We start from the raw sequence: 22157 nt of genomic DNA, 5'->3' as shown, positions 1-22157 counted from the left end.
ATAAGTTCATCTGTACTATTTTTCTAGATCCAACATATATGCATTAATACATAACATTTGTTTTCCTCTTTCTGACTGATTTCACTCTGTATAACAGTCTCTAGCTCTATCCATGTATCTACAATGACCCAATTTTGTTCCTTTAATGGCTGAGTAATATTCTATTGTGTATGTTTACCACAACTCCTTACAAATAGCTGAGAAAAGAAGAGAAGCTAAAGGCAAAGGAGAAAAGGAAAGATAGACCCATCTGAATGCAGAGTTCCAAAGAATAGCAAGGAGAGATAAGAAAGCCTTCCTCAGTGATCAATGCAAAGAAATAGAGGAAAACAATAGAATGACAAAGGCTAGAGATCTCTTCAAGAAAATTAGAGATACCAAGGGAATATTTCGTGCAAAGATGGGCACAATAAAGGAAAGAAATGGTATGGACATAGAGGAGCAGAAGATATTAAGAAGAGGTGACAAGAATACACAGAAGAACTAGACAAAAAAGATCTTCATGACCCAGATAACCACAATGGTATGGTCACTAACCTAGAGCCAGACATCATAGAATGCAAAGTCAAGTGGGCCTTAGGAAGCATCACTACAAACAAAGCTAGTGGAGGTGATGGAATTCCAGTTGAGCTACTCCAAATCCTAGAAGATGATGCTGTGAAAGTGCTGCACTCAATATGCCAGCAAATTTGGAAAACTCAACAGTGGCCACAGGACTGGAAAAGGTCAGTTTTTATTCCAATTCCAAAGAAAAGTACTGCAAAACAATGTTTACTCTACTACACAATTGCACTCATCACACACACTATCAAAATAATGATCAAAATTCTTCAAGCCAGGCCTCAACAGTATGTGAACCATGAACTTCCAGATGTTCAAGCTGGATTTAGAAAAGGCTAGGAACCAGAGATCAAATTGTGAACATCTATAGGATCATCAAAAAAGCAAGAAAGTTCCAGAAAAACATCTACTTCTGCTTTATTGACTACACCAAAGCCTTTGACAGTGTAGATCACAACAAACTGTGGAAAATTCTTCAAAAGATGGGAATACCAGACCACCGGACCTGACTCCTGAGATATCTGTATGCAGGTCAAGAAGCAACAGTTAGAACCAGTCATGGTACAACAGACTGGTTCTAAATTGGGAAAGAAGTATGTCAAGGCTGTATAGTATCACTCTGCTTATTTAACTTCTATGCAGAGTACATCATGTGAAATGCCAGCCTAGATGAAGCACAAGCCGGAGTCAAGATTGCGAGGAGAAATATCAATAACCTCAGATACGCAGATGACACCACCTTTATGGCAGAAAGTGAAGAAACTAACTAACCAGCCTCTTGATGAAAGTGAAAGAGGAGAGTGAAGAAGGCTTAAAATTCAACCTTCAGAAAACTAAGATCATCGCATCTGGTCCTATCACTTCACGGCAAACAGATGGGGAAACCGTGGAAGCAGTGACAGACTTTATTTTCTTGAGCTCCAAAATCACTGCAGATGGTGACTGCACCCATGACATTAAAAGACACTTACTTCTTGTAAGAACAGCTATGACCAACCTAGACAGCATATTAAAAAGCAGAGACATTGTTGACAAATGTTCATCTAGTCAAAGCTATGGTTTTTCCAGTAGTCATATATGGATGTGAGTTGGACCATAAAGAAAGCTGAGTGCCAAGGAATTGATGCTTTTGAACTGTGGTGTCGGAGAAGACTCTTGAGAGTCCGCTGGACAGCAAGGAGATCAAACCAGTCAATCCTAAAGGAGATCAGTCCTGAATATTCATTGGAAGGACTGATGCTAAAGCTGAAACTCTAATACTTCGGCCACCTGATGCAAAGAGCTGACTCACTGGAAAAGAACCTGATCCTGGGAAAGATTGAAGGCAGGAGGAGGAGGGAACGACAGAGGATGAGATGGTTGGATGGTATCACCAACCCAGGAGTTGGTGATGGACAGGGAGGCCTGGTGTGCTGCAGTCTATGGGGTTGCAGGGGGTCGGGCACTACTGAATGACTGAATTGTACTGACCACATCTCCTTTATCCATTAATCTGTTGATGGATATTTAGGTTGATTCCATATCCTAACTATTGCAAATAATTCTGCAATGAATATTGGGGTACATGTGTCTTTTTGAATTATGGTTTTTTCAGCATATATGCCCAGGAGTAGTATTACTGGGTCATAAAGTAGTTCTATTTTTAGTTTTTCAAGAAACTTCCATACTGTTCATCATAGTGACTGTATCAATTTACATTCCGATGAACAATGCTAAAGGGTTCCCTTTTCTCTATACCCTCTTCAAGAATTTATTGTTTGTAGATTTTTTTGATGGTGACCATTCTGGCTGGTGTGAAGTGATACCTCATTGCAATTTTGATTTGCACATGAAAACATGATAAAATCAGTAATTTTTAGATAAATAAAAATTACAATGCTTATTTAAATGACCTGACTGAAAACCTAATGCAAAAAAATCCATAGTCATCATTTTTCTTCCAAAGGCACATCAGTTCAGTTCAGTCATTCAGTCGTGTCTGACTGACACCCTGTGGACTGCAGTAGTCCAGGCTTTCCGTGTCCATCATGAGCTCCCAGAGCTTACTCATGTCCATTGAGTTGGTGATGCCATCCAACCATCTCATCCTCTGTCGTCCATTTCTCCTACCTTCAATCTTTCTCAGCATCAGGGTCTTTTCAAATGAGTCAGTTCTTCACATCAGGTGGCCAAATATTGGAGTTTCAACTTCAGCATCAGTTCTTCCAATGAATATTCAGGACTTATTTCCTTTAGGATGGACTGGTTGGATTTCCTTGCAGTCCAAGGGACTTTCAAGAGTCTTCTCCAACACCACAGTTCAAAAGCATCAATTCTTCAGCACTCAGCTTTGTTTATGGTCCAACTCTTACATCCATACATGACTACTGGAAAAATTGTAGCTTTGACTAGATGAACCTTAGTTGGCAAAGTAATGTCTCTGCTTTTTAAAAACTGCTGTCTAGGTTGGTCATAGCTTTTCTTCCAAGGAGCAAGCATCATTTAATTTCATGGCTGCAGTCACCATCTGCAGTGATTTTGGAGCTCAATAAAATAAAAGTATCTCATTGTTACCATTGTGTCCCCATCTATTTTCCATGAAGTGATGGGACCAGATACCATGATCTTTGTATTCTGAATGTTGAGTTTTAAGCCAACTTTTTCACTCTCTTCTTTCCCTTTCATCAAGGGGCTCTTTAGTTCTTCTTCACTTTCTGCCATAAGGGTGGTGTTATCTGCATATCTGAGGTTTTTGATATTACTCCCAGCAATCTTGTTTCCAGCTTGTGCTTCATCCAGCCCAGTGTTTCTCATGATATACTCTCCATATAAGTTAAATAAGCAGAGGGATACTATACAGCCTTGACATACCTCTTTCCTGATTTAGAACCAGTCTGTTGTACCATGACTGGTTCTAACTGTTGCTTCTTGACCTGCATACAGATTTCTCAGGAGGCAGGTCAGGTGGTCTGGTATTCCCATCTCTTGAAGAATTTTCCACAGTTTGTTGTGATCCACACAGTCAAAGGTTTTGGCGTAGTCAATAAAGCAGAAGTAGATGTTTTTCTGGAACTCTCTTGCTTTTTTGATGATCCAACGGATGTTGGCAATTTGATCTCTGGTTCCTCTGCCTTTTCTTAATACAGCTTGAACATCTGGAAGTTCACGATTTATGTTCTGTTGAAGCCTGGCTTGAAGAATTTTGAGCATTACTTTGCTAGCATGTGAGATGAGTGCCGCCTTTTCTAACTCAATGAAACTATGAGTTAGGCCAGTAGGTGCCCAATATGCTACTGGAGATCAGTGGAGAAAGGCACATACTAGGTCCTCAAATGACTGTTGAATGAATGAATGCTTTTCAGCAAAAAAATATTAACAGAAAACTTTTGTATAAAATAATAGGTTTTCCTGGTTATATATGTGTGTGTGTGTGTGTGTGTGTGTGTGTGTGTATGTATATATATATATATAAAACATAGAAATACATAGCATATATCAATATTATTTGTGCATTTTTAAATTTTTTCATTTGTTCTGTATTTATTAGATAATATTCTTCCACAGAGAAAATGTTTGCTCATGAATTAGAGTATTTAGCTTGCCACAACTATCAGAGAAGGAAATGGCACCCCACTCCAGTACTCTTGCCTGGAAAATCCCATAGATGGAGGAGCCTGGTGGGCTGCAGTCCATGGGGTCACTACGAGTCAGACACGACGGAGCAACTTCACTTTCACTTTTCACTTTCATTCATTGGAGAAGGAAATGGCAACCCACTCCAGTGTTCTTGCCTGGAGAATCCCAGGGATAGGGGAACCCGGTGGGCTGCTGTCTATAGGGTCGCACAGAGTCGGACATGACTGAGGCGACTTAGCAGTAGCAGCAGCAGCTTGCCACAACTATAGTTCCCACTGAAGAACTAAGATAAATGTATAATAATGGTCTTTACCAATTTTCAGAAGGATTCAATTTAATGGTTGCCTCCAAGGTGGCAAATAATTCATTTTTTTAAAAACGTTTTCTTCTTTTATATCTTTATGGACCCATGAATACTTATGTGTTTCAATCAACTATAGTCATATTCTTTCAGATGTACAAAATGTGCCAAATTTGGCCAAATGAGAACCTCTTAGTGCTTGTCCCTCTGACCCTTTGACTCAACCCTTCAGTCTGTAAGGGTTTCCTTGCTTTCTAGCACAATAAGGTTTCCTAAATTCACCATGAATTTTCCTTCCTTCAAGTCCACAGTCAGCCCTTTCTCCAAAGAATCCCGATTCCTTTCTGTGAATGGTATTTAGAAAACAAAATTTGGGCATTACAATGCTGATTCCAGATAAAGTGCCATACTGTCACGTCCTTCCACTGAACAGAAACAGGATATATATCATATTATCATGAAATAAATTTAGCATTACAGGATTTTCATTTAATTTCTTTGATTCAATACTAGTATTTGTTTTTCATACACTGGAAAAATCTCAGTTTAATTATTGGCTTATTCTGTAATATATAAGAAAACAGAAAGTAGCAATATCAACATCACTGTTAATAACAACATCAAGGAATGATATTTAAGATTTCCTGAGTTCTTTTCATTATTAGCTATATGCCACTAATTTTGTGTCTTCTGTCTTCTGGCATCAAAGAAGTTGAAATTTTATTATGTCAGTTGTCTTTTTACTAATATTTTTAGTAATAGCCCCTCTTTTCCTCTGGACAATATATACTGTTTAATGATTATATCACAATAAAATTCATTTATAACATCTATTCCACCCTTTCTTCTTCATCATGTTCTTTTAGTCAATATTCATATCTTTCTTAAGTGCCTAATCTTTGTACACTTAAATATATTAAAGCTTCTATTATTTGTCAGCTTTAGATAATATCCAAAGAAATCATTTAATTTCCTCCCTCCAGCCTTTCTCTGTGTCATTTTTACTTTGACATTACATTTACCACTAACAAACACTTCTTTAACCATTGTCTACAACGTTAAGATCTTCAACCTAGAGTTAAATATATAAAGTATTCACCACTGATCTCTCTGTCAAAGTCCCCCATACCACTTTTTAAATTTTTTATTTGTAGTAGTTTCCTAGGGACAATATCTCCTGAATTCTTGAATGTTCCATATTTTTCCTATAACCTTCACAAATTTAAAGTACAACTTGAATGGAATAATATCCTTCATCTTTTTTCTTAAGTGTCTTGAAGATATTATTCCTTTACTTATTGTTTTGAACATTTATTAAGAAAGTCAATGTCAACCTACTTCCTTTCCTTTATAAATGACTCTGTCTTCTTTCTTTGCTGTCTCATAGATAATATCCTGGGTTCGTTTTTACATACACAAATGGGTCTCTTAATATGTAGATTCAGATCTTCATTTATATCAATACATTTTCTTGAATATGGTTTTAAACATTCATTCTATTCCACTTTTGTTTTCCTTTTTCAGAGGTGGCAAATATGTGTACCCTGCATCTTAAATATTAAACTCAACCCACACAATTCTTTAGTTGAATGCCATGAAAAATGAGAGCCACCTCTCTGAATCAAGTATTTATAGCTGCTAAGCTGTGTGTAGTCTTTGTTTTCTGACCCTATTGTTCCTCTTTATTGGTACCAGGACCAAATACTGTAGTCTAAAACATGCTGTTACTCTTCCTCTTTGAATATACTGTAATATTTCAATTGCATCACATTTTAATGTTTTTCAGTATGTGAATTAACTACACAAGTTATTTTCATGCCCTTCTATTTCCTTGACCTAAATTCTGACTGACATGGATGGGCTGTCACATACCCTCTTATACAGTTTCATCATGAAACAATCACTTTCATTGTTCTCCACAGTAAAATTATTTATGGTGAGGATCTTTTTACTTCTGAATTTCCATAATTCTACATCTTTGGCTATAGATTAAAATAGACAAGTCTCATATCAAATTCTAAATTAGGAACACTTATTAGATGCCTATTGTGTGGAAGACAGTACACCAAGATAAGGCAAAATGAAGAAGATTATATCATTATTTTCTTCAGTAGGTTAGTCTAGCGATGTAAGTAAGATATAGGTATAAACTCTGTGTGTATCTACACAGGTATACATATACATATATATAACATGGATTATGATAAGAAGTAGTAGACAATCAAAATACACAAATAAAACTTACTGGGAGTTTAAGCCAGAGAAAGATGACTTATGGTAGTGGAGATCCTGGAAAACCTTGTAAAAGTAGTGGCCTTTCAGTCTCAAAATATAGAAAAGCTTTAGCTGTAAAGGAGTTCAGAGAAACATATTTTAACAAAACAGAGAGTATATTTAAGGAAAAGGCTTAGAAATAGAAAAGTTTATATTGGATATGACAAATAGCAGTAGTTTCGTTTGCTTGAAACACTCATAAATAACATTTTTTAAAATGAACTGATTGTTTAAAATAAGAGGATAAAATATTTGAGCTTTGTTAGAGAAACAACATGAGGCCAAAGTTCAGAGCAGAAGAGTGATATAAGCATTTCCCAAAGATTAATTCAATATCAGGATACAAAACTGACTGAAGTAAAGAGAAATTGTAGGCAGTGATATCAGTGAAAAGTCAGCTCCAACAGTCAAAACAAGAAAGAACCAAATATATCTCTTTATATAAATATAGACCAAAACAACCAGTCTTTTTATAAGATTATACCCCTTTCCCATAAAAGAAATATTTAGAGGCTTTATGGAATATGTATTATTTAGGCATCTACAAGAAAGGAAATGTATTTCTGGTTTAGTCATAAAACCTGAGAGCATTCCTCTGCTCAGTCATCTACAGAATAAATGATGCAGTCTGCACCATGACAAAGCAGTCTGACATGCTGTATTCACACTTAGAAATCTGAATTTAGCATCTGCAATAAAGAATCTTAAAAAAAATCTACTCAGTCTACTCTAAAGCCCTCTCTCCTTTTCTCTCTCACTTTTTCTACCAAATTGTATCTCTTTCCCTTTTAAAACCAATTTCAAAAGATTAACATTGTCTTGTAATTATATTTTATCTCATGCAAGGATGGTCACTGACAATCTAAGCTAATCCAGGATTTTGTTAAATAAAAAGTCCAAATAGGGTCACTTAGGTTGAATAGAGTGATTTTATCCCTTCATCAAATCAAACATGTGGGATTCACTTCTGCTAAAATTACTTCTCTGGATCTTTGCCTACCATGTGATGAAGGTCACTGAGTTGATTAAAGAGTTTGTGGCAATAATGGGGTCTTCGCCAGATGCAATCTGAAATGATCAAAAACTGAGAGCAAAAAGGGATTTAAATGGTTCAATGGAGATAATATACCTGAAAAATCCAGCCCCTGTGCTGAATTATTATTCTTCCAAGCAGAAAGGATTCTATGAGAATAGAGTGACTAGATATTTTCCCTTTGAAACTTTCAGAGATTATGAGAAAGAAGTTTAAAAATCAAAGATCAAAGTAAAACAGGGAAGAATTCTAAATTCAGAAATTAAAGTCACTGGAGGCATCTGGGAACTCCCTCCACGGAGTATAGGAGAGTGACAGAGTGACAGTTCCAGTGTCTGGAACACAGAGGAAAGGACCAAATGAACATCACTCATCTGTCACTGTACAAGGCCTTACACTGCTAGTTATCCAGTCATGTGCTTACATCTTGCTCTCTAATTAGTCTGTAAGTTCCCTGAGGGCAAGAGTACTTCATTAACCTTCTCTGTATTAATAGTACCATGCATAGAGCAATGCATTCAGGATGCTTGGCATAACATATATAATTCAACAAAATGGCCTTAGAAGTTTCCTTATCATCCATTGTAAGGGATGAATGCCTTGAGGGATAAAACTCTCTCTTGTTCACTATTGTATACCCAGAATCTAAGGCATTATGGGGGTTTCCCTTATAGCTCAGTTGGGAAAGAATCTGCCTGCAATGCAGGGGACCCAGATTCAATTCTTGGGTTGGGAAGATCCTCTGGAGAAGGAAATGGCAACCCACTCCAGTATTCTTGCCTGGAGAATCTCATGAACAGAGGAGCCTGGTGGGCTACAGTCTATGTGGTCACCAGAGTCGGACATGACTTAGCGACTAAACCACCACCAGCAAGGCATTATGGACTCATAATAAGTATTTGTTGCACTCTGCAAGCATGCACACTTGGACAATTTTTTAAACGAATGAAAAGAATTGACAGAATCCATGGTCAACTAACCTATACCTGTTTATATAGCTTAGGCTATGTGTGCAGCATCTTTTGAAGACCACCACTGCTAGAAATATTTACTTGATTTCAGTCCAGGTAAGTAACAATTTGCATTATCTGAAACAATTAAATATATTTAATGTATTAAATACATTAATGATCAAGAACATTCTTTCTCTAGGGTTGGTCAATGTAAAAAAATATCTTAAGTAGGTTAAGATGTCTAGCTAATAGAAAAAAATGTCTAGCTAGTAGATATCTTCTAGTTATACAACTGTGATCTCACAAACATCCTTAATTTTCAGTGGGCCTAGCAAAAAAGCAGTATCTGAAGATGTCCTCTATGATTACACATTGCAGAAATCATCTCTCTAATGCAATGGGCGTATAAGAGAGACGAATTAGCTTTTGCATTAATGTAGGCTTACTTCATAAACCACCTGCTCACCAACCTGAAATGCTACAAATCTCAACTTCAGTATCTAGGGAACCGTAAAATTAGGCATACAAAAGACTAAAAATTCAAATTCATAATTACAAAATTTAGGGGATATTTTGCATTAAATAGAAGAGCTTCCAGGATACATTGTGCTTTAAACGGGTCCCTGCTGAAGTACATGTGCACACCTTCATTCAACCACAAATGTTTTTTGTGGAGTGGGGTAGATTAGAGCTGAATGATGCACGAAGAACTAAACAATCACTGCAATCAAATCCTAATCAGTAGCTCAGAGAGAACCAACTGCTGTGCCCATTTAAAGAGAGAAGAGAAAGAAAAAATAAAACTTGAAAGAAAGTCTTGTGAACTGAAATGGGAGACCCAGAATTTCCATTAAAGACTTCTTGTGATGTTGTCAATGTCTCAGAAATCAATGCCATGACAATGTTCATCGCTTTTAAAGAAGAGAAATGATAGAGAAGAGAAATCATTGGGGATTATTTTCCCAAGTTTCCCAGTCACATCTTATATAAACTGAGTTTAAAATAGTTCATAATGACCATCATGGCAGTGGTGGTACAGCAAGAAAGTGAAATACTATTACTGAATAGATGAACTGGACCAGTGCCAGCATTCTAATCTGGGCTGACACCCTTTGTCTCAGCCTGGGAGGTGCTTTCTCTAGTCAGATTCATGCAGCCAGTAAGGAAACCAATATTGAGGCTGGAACAGCACAAGCTTTACTCGATGGAGAAGCGGGAACCTAGTTTGCAAATCAACCTTTCAACCCAGTTCCATTGGAGGTACTATATATAGAAGAGTCAAGGTGAAAATCAAGAGGATTAGAAAGAGTGGAAGGAATATATATGACTTATTTTAGAACATGGATGTGGTTTGGACCCAGAACTGATGCAACTCTCCTTTTCAGTCTTGGTATGCTCTTTTCTGGTTGTTGTCATGCAATCATCAATTGTCAAGATGCTAATGTGTGTGTCATTTAGCAAGCTAAGGTATTACAATGAGCATATAATGGGACTCAAGGTCTACTGGAAGTCAAATCTTCTACCATCTTGGGCCTAGCTGGTTCTAACAGGTTTATAACTCCTTGAAGCTTCCTTCTGAAACTTACATAGGAGTACTGTAAATAGTTTATGTTGGATGGAGGGTCAGGGGTATGATTCTGGGGCAACAGCCTTGATAACAGTATTATGAATAAACACTCTACCAGGAAAGAGATATGTGGTTTAGTGCCGGGTCTTCACAAATAGTATTTTGGTCAATTTAGCTTAACAAGCATTTAGGGGGTGATTCCATTTTCTCATCATACAGTGAAAGGGTTAAGCCAGATTGTTTCTGGGAGTCATTTCCAACTTTGACATTAATTTCTAGGTCCCCAGTTACCAAGGTCAAAAAACACATACAACACTCAAACCTGGACATACAGTTTGCTCCATTGGCTCAAGATCTCCTAGAAAGATCTACCCCTGCTCTGATTCCCACCTCTAACTCAATAAAACACAGGGTAAAGAAAGCACCAGTCTGTGTTCATGTAATCATAAAGAGTGATGCTCCTTCACTTGCCTTCACTTTAAAACGCAAGTTATTTTCCTTCTTCATAAACCACATCTTTACTTAAGAATCACCTCCTTAATGAGTATTTCCCTCACCAATCTACTGTTTCAGTCTCCAAAGCAACAACTATATTTCCTTTACTTCTTTAGTTCTTTCTCCTAGCACTTATCACCCTGTATTTTATTTATTAATGAAGTTTACTGTAGAGGAGAACGAGTTAATTGAGGGCAAAAATTTTTATCCCATTTTTTTCGCTGCTGTATTCCCAATGCCTATATTATAATGCTTGGTACACAGCAGGTGGTCAATAAATATTTGTGGAATTAATGAACAAATGAATCAGTACTTTGCTCCCAGGATAACTGTGAACTAAATTTCTAGTTAATACAACTAAGATTTCATCCCAGTTATACATCTTCAATGGACCAGCTATACAGCTTATGAAAGAATCATATAAAATCCTCATTTTAAATCTTGGCATTAGGATACTTCTAATCTGCAACATTATACACATTCTCAAGTGTACTAGCAAATACAACACCTTTATATAATATCTGAAAAAAGTGAATCAAAGTTAAAAACTCAGAAATGTAAAAAGTATGTTAAAATGCTTCATAGGAAGCACTGGTTGGATATAAACAGAATCTAGATTAAATAAGTTTATTATACAGATTCTTCTTAGATTGATCTCTCAAAAGCACCAACTGCAGTTGAAGGGCCCTAAAAACAGCCTGGACAAGAGTCAATTAGAAAACTGTGGCCATGTTATAGCACTGTGGTTTACCTTGAAAGATAAAGTGAGTTTAATGTAGGAGAAAACTGAGGCAGCCAAATGGTTTCAAAGATGCTTCAAAATCTCCCAACTAAAGTAAAGCAAGGTTACCTAAAGTATGATGGAAAGGTAAAAGCTGGATATGTATGAAAAAGGTTTGGAACAATAACTGAACTTTCACTTTCACTTAAGGAGATACATGACAATAACTTTATGGCCATGTCCAGAGTTTTATAATGCACCAACTCAAAATGACTGTCCTCTCCAAAAACATTCAAACTTCAGAAATCTATTTCTAATCAACTCATTTATCTCACAACCAAATAGCATAAATTAAGGAAAGTAAGTAAATAATACGTTTGTGTCAAGACTGAAAGTCAAAATTCTAAGGGTTCATTTATAACCTGTACAATAGGGTATAATACTGAAGATATGTGCCCGTTTTGCCTTAATAGAAAATACAGATGAATGCATACTCTCACACCTTATTTTTGCATATAGACAGGAAATCTACTAAGTGATAAATAGGAATGTGAAAAAAATCCTTACTCCCAGAAAAAGTCCCTAAAGTATTACCTCTGATTTGGGGCTTTAGGGTTCAGGTATATTATCTTTTAAAATTCCAACTGGAAAAGCTCCTTAGCTTTGCAAAATTAATGTTTGGATGATAAAAAAAAGTAAACTAAACGTAGGCCTTTTTGACAGGAAAGAAATGAAAGAAGAGACCCCCATCTTCGGCATTTGTGAAAATGAAGAGATTGCGATCTTAAATTTATAATGTAGACTCTGTAAAGGTTCTACCTATTCTCGAGTTTTGTGGATTGACTATATACAGCAATTATTTTCAAGAACAGCAGCAGGAAGTAAAAAGAGGAGATGGGAAGCAAGGTTCTGCATTTTGAGCAGCTTTTTTAGTTAGAAAATCTTACACAGGCTGTGAACATAAAAAGACCCAATAAGAGGAGCAGACCACATGATGGAAAAAGGAGAATTTTAAATGTCAGTACAAAAGACAGCAGCCACTGGGGTCCCAAGAGCATCAGTGGGGTAAACAGGACCCCGCTACACCTCACCCTACCCTACTTATACTAATTACTGTTCATCCACCCTGAAGTGAAGTGAAGTGAAGTCGCTCAATCGTGTCTGACTCTTTGCGATCCCATGGACTGTAGCCTACCAGGCTCCTCTGTCCATAGAATTCTCCAGGCAAGAATACTGGAGTGGGTTGCCATTTCCTTCTCCAGGAGATCTTCCCCACCCAGGGATCGAACCCAGGTCTCCTGCATTGCAGGCAGACGCCATACTGTCTGAGCCACCAGGGAAGCCATCATCCACCCTGAAGTCATCAGCAAATGCTGCCTTGCTGCTCTCAATGTCCTCCAGCGGGGTAGTCTCAAATGAAAACCCTCAGTCCTTCCAGTAAAACTGATGTAACATTCTTAATTCAAGAAAAATGCTTTTCAATTTTCCTGTACCAATATGCCCAAATAAAAGAGGCTGATGAAATGATAAAAATATCAACTTTGATAAGCAATAGTCAGAATGGAGAGATGGGATTTTGGACTGGTTGGGGTGGTCATAATTGTAAAAGTCATTATACAAAAAAGACAACATTCTTTGGCACTTGAGTGTGATCTATTCTGATCTTGGTCCTTTAACTTGAGTAAAGCTGGACAAATTCTGTCACATTTGCTTTGCCATCTGAGCCACCAGGGAGGCCCACATTCACTTTAGGGACCTCTAAAAGGCCCACATATAACACCCACTTTCTGCATCAGTGTTCTGTCCTTCCCATCTCTAAGTCACCTTCCAGTTATCCGACCCCCATACATTCCCTATGCTCTCCTCTTCCTGGTCCTCATAGCTCTTGCTTTGCCAAGCACTACCTTATTTTGATGACCCAATTGTACCCATTTCTTCAGTTGATTGATTTGACTGATGACATTTAACTATCAATTTTGTATACCTTCTGGTTTTCAATGTCTCTGAAGTTCCAGATAAAGGATAGTCCCACCGGGCCAAGGCAAACCAGACTGCTCTCCAGTCTTCTAGTCAGGGAGGAAGGCTCAGACAGGAGCATCTCTCTCCAAGTGATAAATGTTTTATATTTATGTATTTAAATACTGTTACTGCAATCTAAAAACCCCTGGATCATGTCACTTATCCCTTGAAGAATTTAGCCTTTGGTTCACTGTAACTCTCTTCAATACCCCTTCTGTCATAATTTTTGTTGATTTCAATATCCACCAAATAGCTATCCAATAATACCCTTGTTACTCATTCCTTGAATTTCTCCTCCCCAATGATCTTGTCCTAAAACTTAGCACCTATTCCCACAGCCAGATCATGGCATTACTACTAACTGTACCTCTCCACTAGCCTCAGTTTTTTTTTTTTTAATTAATTAATTTATTTTAATTGAAGGCTAATTAGTTTACAATATTGTAGTGATTTTTTTTTTTTTGGCCATATATCAACGTAAATCAGCCACAGGCACACATGTGTTCCCCATCCAGAACTCCCCTCCCACCTCCCTCCCCATCCCATCATCACACTTATCCAGGCTTCAATCTACATCCAAGACTCCACTCTTATACTGGACCCCATACTCCATCCTTAGTCAGTAACTCACCTCATGATATTTCCCTCTATCCCTTCCCTTTTAGATCACTCCTATGAAAATCCACCTGCTGTAATATCTCCCATTCAAAAAGGAACTGGTGTCCCAACTGCTACCAGCTTTATAAAACAGCAATAAAACCTCCCTCTACCTGTCACTCCTTATTCTACCTATCCTACTTCATTTTTCTCCATAGTGCTTATTATACTCTGGAGAAAGAAATTATATATTTGTTTGTTTGTCACCTGTGTATCCTCCCTAGAATGTAAATTTCCCAGTGAGAGACAGTTTTGTTCTATTAAATATTTCTAGTTGCCTAGATGTTGGCCTAGAACATAAGGCACTCAATTAAAATCTGATTAAGTAAGTAATCTTTCATGCAAGGGATCAAGGCATCTTTATGAGTTATCCTTATTTACAACCACTAGGGAGCAAGGCTGTTCCCTTCTGTGTCTCTACTTCTACAGTATCTCTAGACGTCTTGACCAAGGTAATTTATTATCTTTCTTCTGCCTCTGTAGCATGTTAGACCCAACAAACCTGTTCCCTGAACCACTAGTTCTCCTAAGCATCATCAATAACATACATCCATCTTTTTCTCTACAGTTCATATAGTCAGTCTTTTCCTGTTTGGTTCACATCCAAAATCAAATTCATTATAACTGTATATGCTTCAATTATATTCACTTGATCACATATCCATAGACAATATTAGATATCATCCCCAACCATACTACTCAAAAATGGAAAAACTAACATCTCCACATACGAGAGGCAGTGATATAAAAGCTTCTTGAGTATTAAAGTGCTTCCATTGATAATGACTTCAAGACCATTTGACTACCCATTAACTGCGACATCTAGATGCAACTTCTGATTACCATGTTTTGTATGACAAGCGAGGGTATTCCAGATTGCCAAGCTGCTAGGTGGGTGGATGAGTGGAATAGAGAGCATTCACAATGTTAATGAGTACTTTAGAGAAGTCTAACTAGTATAGGTTAAAACTTTATGTAATCTACCTAAACTGTGTGGACCTTTCTCCTGCACCTAGTCTGTTATTCAATTACAAATAAGAGTGGTTAATGAGTTTATATGAAACCTTAGGCATTGTTCTTTGGTAACTTGTCTCCATTGTCGAGTAGGCATATAAAGCTAGTTTGTTACTCCACAGTAATGTAACAAATTACTATGATAACTCATACCACTCTTCATTTATCTTACTTGTCCTGAGAAGTATAATGGAAATAATATTCTCTTTACTAGAGATGTTAATTCAAGCACTGCTGCTAGCAATCTAATTACATTTTCACTGATAAGATCCTTGCTTTGAAAAGGGAAAGTGACACTTAAATATTTACAGTGTGATTATTTACACATAATTCCAAGTATCTTTAGAAATATTTATGTGAAAGCAAACAAGAAAAGTCATGCTGGTAGCTTCAAAATGGAAATATTCAATACTCATTGTTCTGTTGAATTTAATACCAAATATGAATCATTTGGAAACTTGATTAAAACTACAAATAGAAAGCAAATATCTAGTATCTAATCAAAATAATCCCTTTAATATACTATCTTATAGCCTTTGAGATAAAAAGGCAGCTAATAAGAAGACTGCAACCTTGTGAGGATGATGTATCAAAACCAAAACAAACTTGGCATCATTTCTGCACAAAAGCTGTTAACCCCCTAAAACAGTGCTGCTGCTAATTTGCTTAAATTAGAACCACGTAAATCTGAGAATACTGGAGTGTCACTCTCCATTTCCCGCAGAATCTGAGAAAATTTACAAGTTTTTGTTCATTTGTCTTGTTGGTATGACACTGCATATTGTGTAACAGATACACTGCTTCTAAATGTACATGTTCCAAAAATTCATGATATGGACCCACATTCACCATTATCACATGTTCTCAGGAGACTAGACAAGGACAGGTCTCTAGGATAGGAAATCAAAGATGTAGCCCCATTTCCTTTAATGTTAAAAATATAGGAACATAGAATCATTCTTTAATGTGTGCTTTTGGCTAAAGTTTGAAGGATGATATTGACAAAAAGCCACAATAAGAAACTTTAAAGATTCAAGTGAGCCACAGCTAAGAAAGGATAAATTGAAATCAACACCTTTCACTATGAGCCTAGATCCATTTATACTGCCCCCTTCCTCCACCATTAGTATTGATTAGTTTCAATTCCAAATATCTGGCTTCTGACATTTTATTTATAATTTTTAGGACAAACCACTATGTATCCCTAAACAGGAACCTTACACTGCCTTGTCCCACACTTTGGCTCATGTGTTTCCAGCTCCTGAAAAGTCCTGTGCCTTCATTCTCATAACAAAATCCTAAATTCCTCAAGTTTGATTTAATTCTTAATTTTAGGGAGACCCTGAAACCATTAAGGCTAGGACAATAAGGGAATTCTGAAAATCATTTGTGACCAAACTGCTTTTTTTTTTTTTTTCCAGCCAAAAAGAACTCAGGTGTTCCAGCAAGTTTGTGTGACTTACTCCAGTATAAGACTTACTCCAGGTAGGTACTGACTCCATGCCTACATCCCCCTAATTCCTAATCCAAAGCATTCTATGATTTCTCCAGCTCAGCTGTGACTTTCTCTCTCCCTGGTCTCCCTGGTCTCCCTTGGCCTCCCTTGGCCTTGAACATCCATTGCATTTATTGGGCAATCACTGTGCTGTGTGCTCAGTTGCTTCAGTCATGTCCAACTCTTTGTGACACTATGGACTGTAGCCCAACAGGCTCCTCTGTCCATGGGATTCTCCAGGCAAGAATACTGGAGTGGGTTGCCATGCCCTTCTCTAGGGGATCCTCCTGACCCAGGGATCAAACCTGCATCTCTTATTTCTTCTGCACTGAAAGGCAAATTATTCACCACTAGCACCACCAATGACCTCTCCCCACCACTAGCACCACCAATGACCTCTCCCTTCTATGTGTGCCTAATAACCCCACATGGATCGTAAGATTCTCCTCACAGCATCTAACACAAAGCAACCATCAATAATATTTGTTCCACCTTACCACAATATTTGCAACAGCCAGTGTTCTCACTATGTTATAGATACCTTGAATACTTGAACTCAACTGGAATTATATGTCGGCAACCTGCAAGAGCAAACTTGATTGGCTTCCCTTCGTCCAAAAACTGAAATCCTTATTCCATTTGTTCAATTCAATGGCAGCAGCCACAAAACACTCCCAAGACTTCCAAGATCCTCATTATACTGTTTGTTATAGTGTTCAAGATTCTGTGGATGTTCAGAAATGGGGGACCAAATTTAAAGGGACAAAAAAATGTGGAGCCAAGTTGTTAAGCTGAATGAGGGACCAAGTGATGCTCTGACGTGTGGAAGAGATAACATAGGCTACAGATCATAATTTCTTGGAAGCTCCCTGACTTCTGTCCTGCTGACACTGAGGAATCTGCTGAGTCTGACCTTTGGTTTCCCTCTTCTTTGACTCAAGTGGTGGGATCAAGATTTCTGAGGTATCTCATATCTGCTCTCCAAATTCCTACATGCCTGTGACTGTCATCACCAAATGGCCATCTCTGCAGGCCCCAAGGATCTTGTCGCCGCTGAAAGTAACAGATGCCACTTTTGCTGCCATGGCAACCACATCTGCCTAGGATAATTTCACACATACAAGGGCCTTGAACAAGGAGAACAAATAAGACACTGCGTGGCAGATGGATAAACACACCTGTTCTTGCCTCTGCTGCTCCTTGCCAGTAAAAGCCACCTCAGGGAGGTCTTAACCAGAAAATATCCAATTTCCATGTCAGACACCTGACTTTCACAGATACATTCCTTTCCATTCTGACCTCCCAGTCTCCCACACACCCAAGGATTCAGGAATCCCTACGTCCCAGGTGTCAACTAGACCCATCCCATCCTCCCTGTGCACTGAGTAATTTTTTCATGATTAACTTTCCTTATCTTCTAAACATATCTGGTGTGTATCTTTTTCTGATACCTTAGTTTTTTCCACCTTTTATTTTGATGTGCTAGGACCAAGTTTTCACTCTACTACTGTTCTCACAAAGGTTCTTGGTCTTGAGCTCTAGCATAAAATTCCTTTTAAAGAAGAGTCTTCATCAAAGTCCTGGCTAAGGAGCTTTGGCTTTTCTTCAGGAAGCTCCACAAGGTGCATGCACATCTAGTGATGCCAGCTGGTGTGGCACCATGCTTCTTATCCTGAATCCTCAGACTGTGGTTCTTTCTGTGCATCCTCTCACTCTAAAACTCTGTCAGAGGTTTTTCCTGCTCCTCTTTAGTAAGAATAGTTTCCTGTTTGGCAGTCAAGCTGGAAACCAATTCTTTGATTTTATAGGACGATGCTAACACACGTCCAGATTTACATGCAAACCAATTACATCCAGCTCCAAATCAGGTCCATCATGCTAATGCTGAAGACAGGTGTATATAGAGCCACCACCACAACCACTACCATCTTTAAATGGCACCTGTTATGCAACTACTTGCTTATAATGTGGCACACAGCATTTAACCACAATGGATGCTGTCCTCTTAAAAATTACAACCCAAGGCACACAAACCATAAGATGCATTCAGGAAACATAAAGGAATATGTAAGCCAATATATAAACATACAGTTGAATAAATTCATACTAGGTACGTGAACAGTTCACTCTTAAGATTTGTTTGCTCTTGATTACTACAATTCTCCAAGGAGAAAGTCTAAGAGCTATATATTTTTAAATAGATAAGCACTAAAGTTTTGCTTCAGAAATTATAACCAGAAGCCAAAAATGTCTCCAAATTCGTTACTATCTGATATGAAATATAGAGACAAGCTGGGATCAATAAACATTTCTACATAGAGTGTTATTTCATCAGTCTTGAAATCACCCAAAGGCCCTAGTAGTACAAATGGGCAGAAGCATTCTGGAAATGCTCCACGGGGTACTGAATGGTCTTCCCCACATCAGCAGGTAGGCAATGGATCCAGATTCAAAGCTTTGCCAAAACTCCTTATTAATTACTGTTGGTTTATTGTTCCTCAATACAAGTAGCAACTGGGCTATCCTACCTCCTAAATACAGCTGGCTTTAACCTCCATTTGAGGTACAACAGTAATAATTTATTTTTAGATGCTTGATTCTAAGTTTATGGACAGACTCAGATGACAGCAAAGGCCACATACATAACTGTAGCAAATAAATGCTCTTTGGGATGTGTTTTACTAAGAGAAGTTCTTATTGTTGTTTGAGATAAGTTTAGTAGTGAAAAAATATTCCCACAACTTGGCTGATTCTGGAACATAACATTAGAATGGCTAATATGTAAGCAGATTAGTGAAGAAAAAGAACAAAATCAGGGCAATATCTCCAAGTCCCCTACTCGTAAACACAATCTTCCACTTTAAATTTACATTCTCTTGAAGTACATTATTAATGCTGCCCATATATGATGATCGGTCAGCCACATCTGTCATAATTCAGGCAGCCCTGCCAACTGTTGTCTGGATCAGAGAGTCTAGACACAGTTAGTAAATCATACCTTCTGACATATTTGCCACAGTGGTGTATTCTTTGCAATTAATTTTCCCTTAATTTCTGACTAGCATTCATGGTAGAATCTGGCATATATTAATGGCCTTCTATTCACCCACAACTTCATTAATTATAAGGATATGTTAGGAAATAGAATACTTTTCATTTCTAAAGAGTAAGTGCTGCGTTCCTTTTCTAAGGTGTCTTACACTTTTTAACTGGGGAGGTGGTAAACGTGGGAGAAAACAGAGATAACAGGCAGCCAACAAATATATAAACAAAACAAACGTGTCGTCGCTCAGTCGAGTCTGACTCTTTGTGACCCCGTGGACTGTAGCCTACAAGGGTCCCCCGTCCATGGGATTTTCCAGGCAAGAGTACTGGAGTGGGTTGCCACTTCCTTCTCCAGGGGATCTTCCTGACCCAGGGATTGAACCTGGGTCTCCTGCATTGCAGGCAGAAGCTTTACCCTCTCAGCCACCAGGGAAGCCCCAACAAATATATAAGTTACCCATAATGCCAAAAAATAGGCTTCCCAGGTAGCTCAGCAGTAAAGAATCTGCCTGCAATGCAGGAGACCCAGGTTCAATCCCTCAGTCAGGAAGATACCCTGGAGATGGAAATGGCAACCCATTCCAGTATTCTTGCCTGGAAAACCCCATGGACAGAGAAGCCTGGCAGGCTACTCTTTTGCCCAACTCTCAAAAGAGTGGGACAAGACAGCCACAAACAACAACATAATGCTCAATGATGCACAATATATTGTTAGAGAAAGTATAACATTGAAATACTGGTGAAGAAAATTTAAAACTAGAAGTATCATTTTTATGAGTAGAGGGACTCAGTGTCATAAAGGTATCAATTTCCACTAAATTATCAGAGTAATGGACTCAATGTCATTCAAACAAAATATCAACACATCTTAATTAAATTTGACAAAATACTTTTTAAATTTATTTGAAAGAATAAAAGACCAGGAATAGAGAAAATATTATTGGAAATGATCAAGGTAGATAGATGTTGCCACACATATCAAAATCTATTCTAAAACAATAGTAATTAGGGTAATGTGCTCTTGACATGGTGACAAACAAATCAAAAAGCAAAATAAAGAGTCTATATGTTTTTAATCTGCAAAATTAGTACAATGATCCATGCAACATTTGACAATTTTTTATTAAACATTTATTGCATATATTGATTAATGTTGATATCTTGATACATTCAGACTTAGTTTTTTTTTCTTTTCATTTTTATCGATGCAGTATTTCATCATGTGAATAGACCTTAATTTTTTCAGTCTTCTATGCATATTTCAGTTGGTCCTCAGTTTTCCACTCACATATGGTCTGATGAACACTTCTGTTTTTGGGCACTTGCATGAAGGGATTTCTAAAATAAAATTATACTTTGGGTCGTCCCAGTGCTCTAGCCCCAAACATCCAGTATCGTGCATCGAACCTGGACTGGCATCTCGTTTCATACATGATATTTTACATGTTTCAATGCCATTCTCCCAAATCTTTCCACCCTCTCCCTTTCCCACAGAGTCCATAAGACTGTTCTATACATCACTGGGACGACCCAGAGGGATGGTATGGGGAGGGAGGAGGGAGGAGGGTTCAGGATGGGGAACACATGTATACCTGTGGCGGATTCATTTTGATATTTGACAAAACTAATACAATTATGTAAAGTTTAAAAATAAAATAAAATTAAAGCAAAAAAAATTAAATTTGATTGAACAAAGCAATTGTAATACCTTCTGGGTAAAAATATATAAAAATTTAAAATGTATGAAAATATTAAGAGCTGGTGTGGGATAGAGATAAATACAGTAAAAGAGTCCTAGTGTTCCTCTATTTCTGGGAAAGTTGTAAAGTAATAATTTGTATTGGACTGTAATAAATCAAAGATACATGTTTAATCTCAAATGTAATAAAAATACACATGCAACAACAACAAAAAAAATTATACTTTGTTCATAAGAGATGCTTATCTTCAAAGTTATAAGTTGTTTTACAAAGGAATTACAGTATGTAATTTCCATCAGAGGTCATCTTAACTTATACCTTCACCAATTTGGTACTTTCAATTTTTTTTTTTAATTTCTGCCTATTTGGGTAGCGTGAACTTGTATTTTTGCTTTAGTTTCATTTACCTGGTTACAATTGCAATTGAGTATATATATTGGTCATTCAGATTTCCTCTGTAATTACTATTGACATCTTTTGCCCTTTTTTCCTATTTTATTCTGATTATATCATCTTTGCCTTCCTATTTTAAAAAATATTTTTATTATAAACTACTCATGCATGTAAATGTTTTAAAAAATAAAACCAAAATATGCATCATGTAACTATGATGTAACTTTTTAATAACATTCTCTTTTTACTTAACTTGTTTCACATTTTTTAAAAACAGAATCATTCCAAATAAGCTTGATATCTATGCTCACCTT

General features: G+C 37.3%; 1 long non-coding RNA gene across 33 annotated transcripts in view; it reads right to left on the bottom strand.

Moving 5' to 3' along the window:
• Window positions 1–22157, bottom strand: part of LOC147363323 (uncharacterized) — a 504516-nt gene that overhangs the window by 224298 nt on the left and 258061 nt on the right. For 8 of the 33 annotated variants that reach the window (XR_015136938.1, XR_015136942.1, XR_015136950.1 and 5 more), the window contains one exon: window positions 6723–6823. The exons of the other annotated variants lie outside the window; for them this stretch is intronic. This is a non-coding gene — a long non-coding RNA (uncharacterized LOC147363323). The remainder of the gene's footprint in view (window positions 1–6722; window positions 6824–22157) is intronic. 33 annotated transcript variants of the gene reach the window in all.

The sequence above is a fragment of the Bos grunniens genome, chromosome 11 (assembly GCF_055505025.1).
Source record: "Bos grunniens cultivar Pamir isolate PY7600 chromosome 11, Bosgru_T2T1.0, whole genome shotgun sequence".
NCBI lineage: Eukaryota > Metazoa > Chordata > Mammalia > Artiodactyla > Bovidae > Bos > Bos grunniens.
The sequence above is the reverse complement of the archived record's forward strand: the minus strand, read 5'-3'. Positions and strand labels throughout refer to the sequence as shown.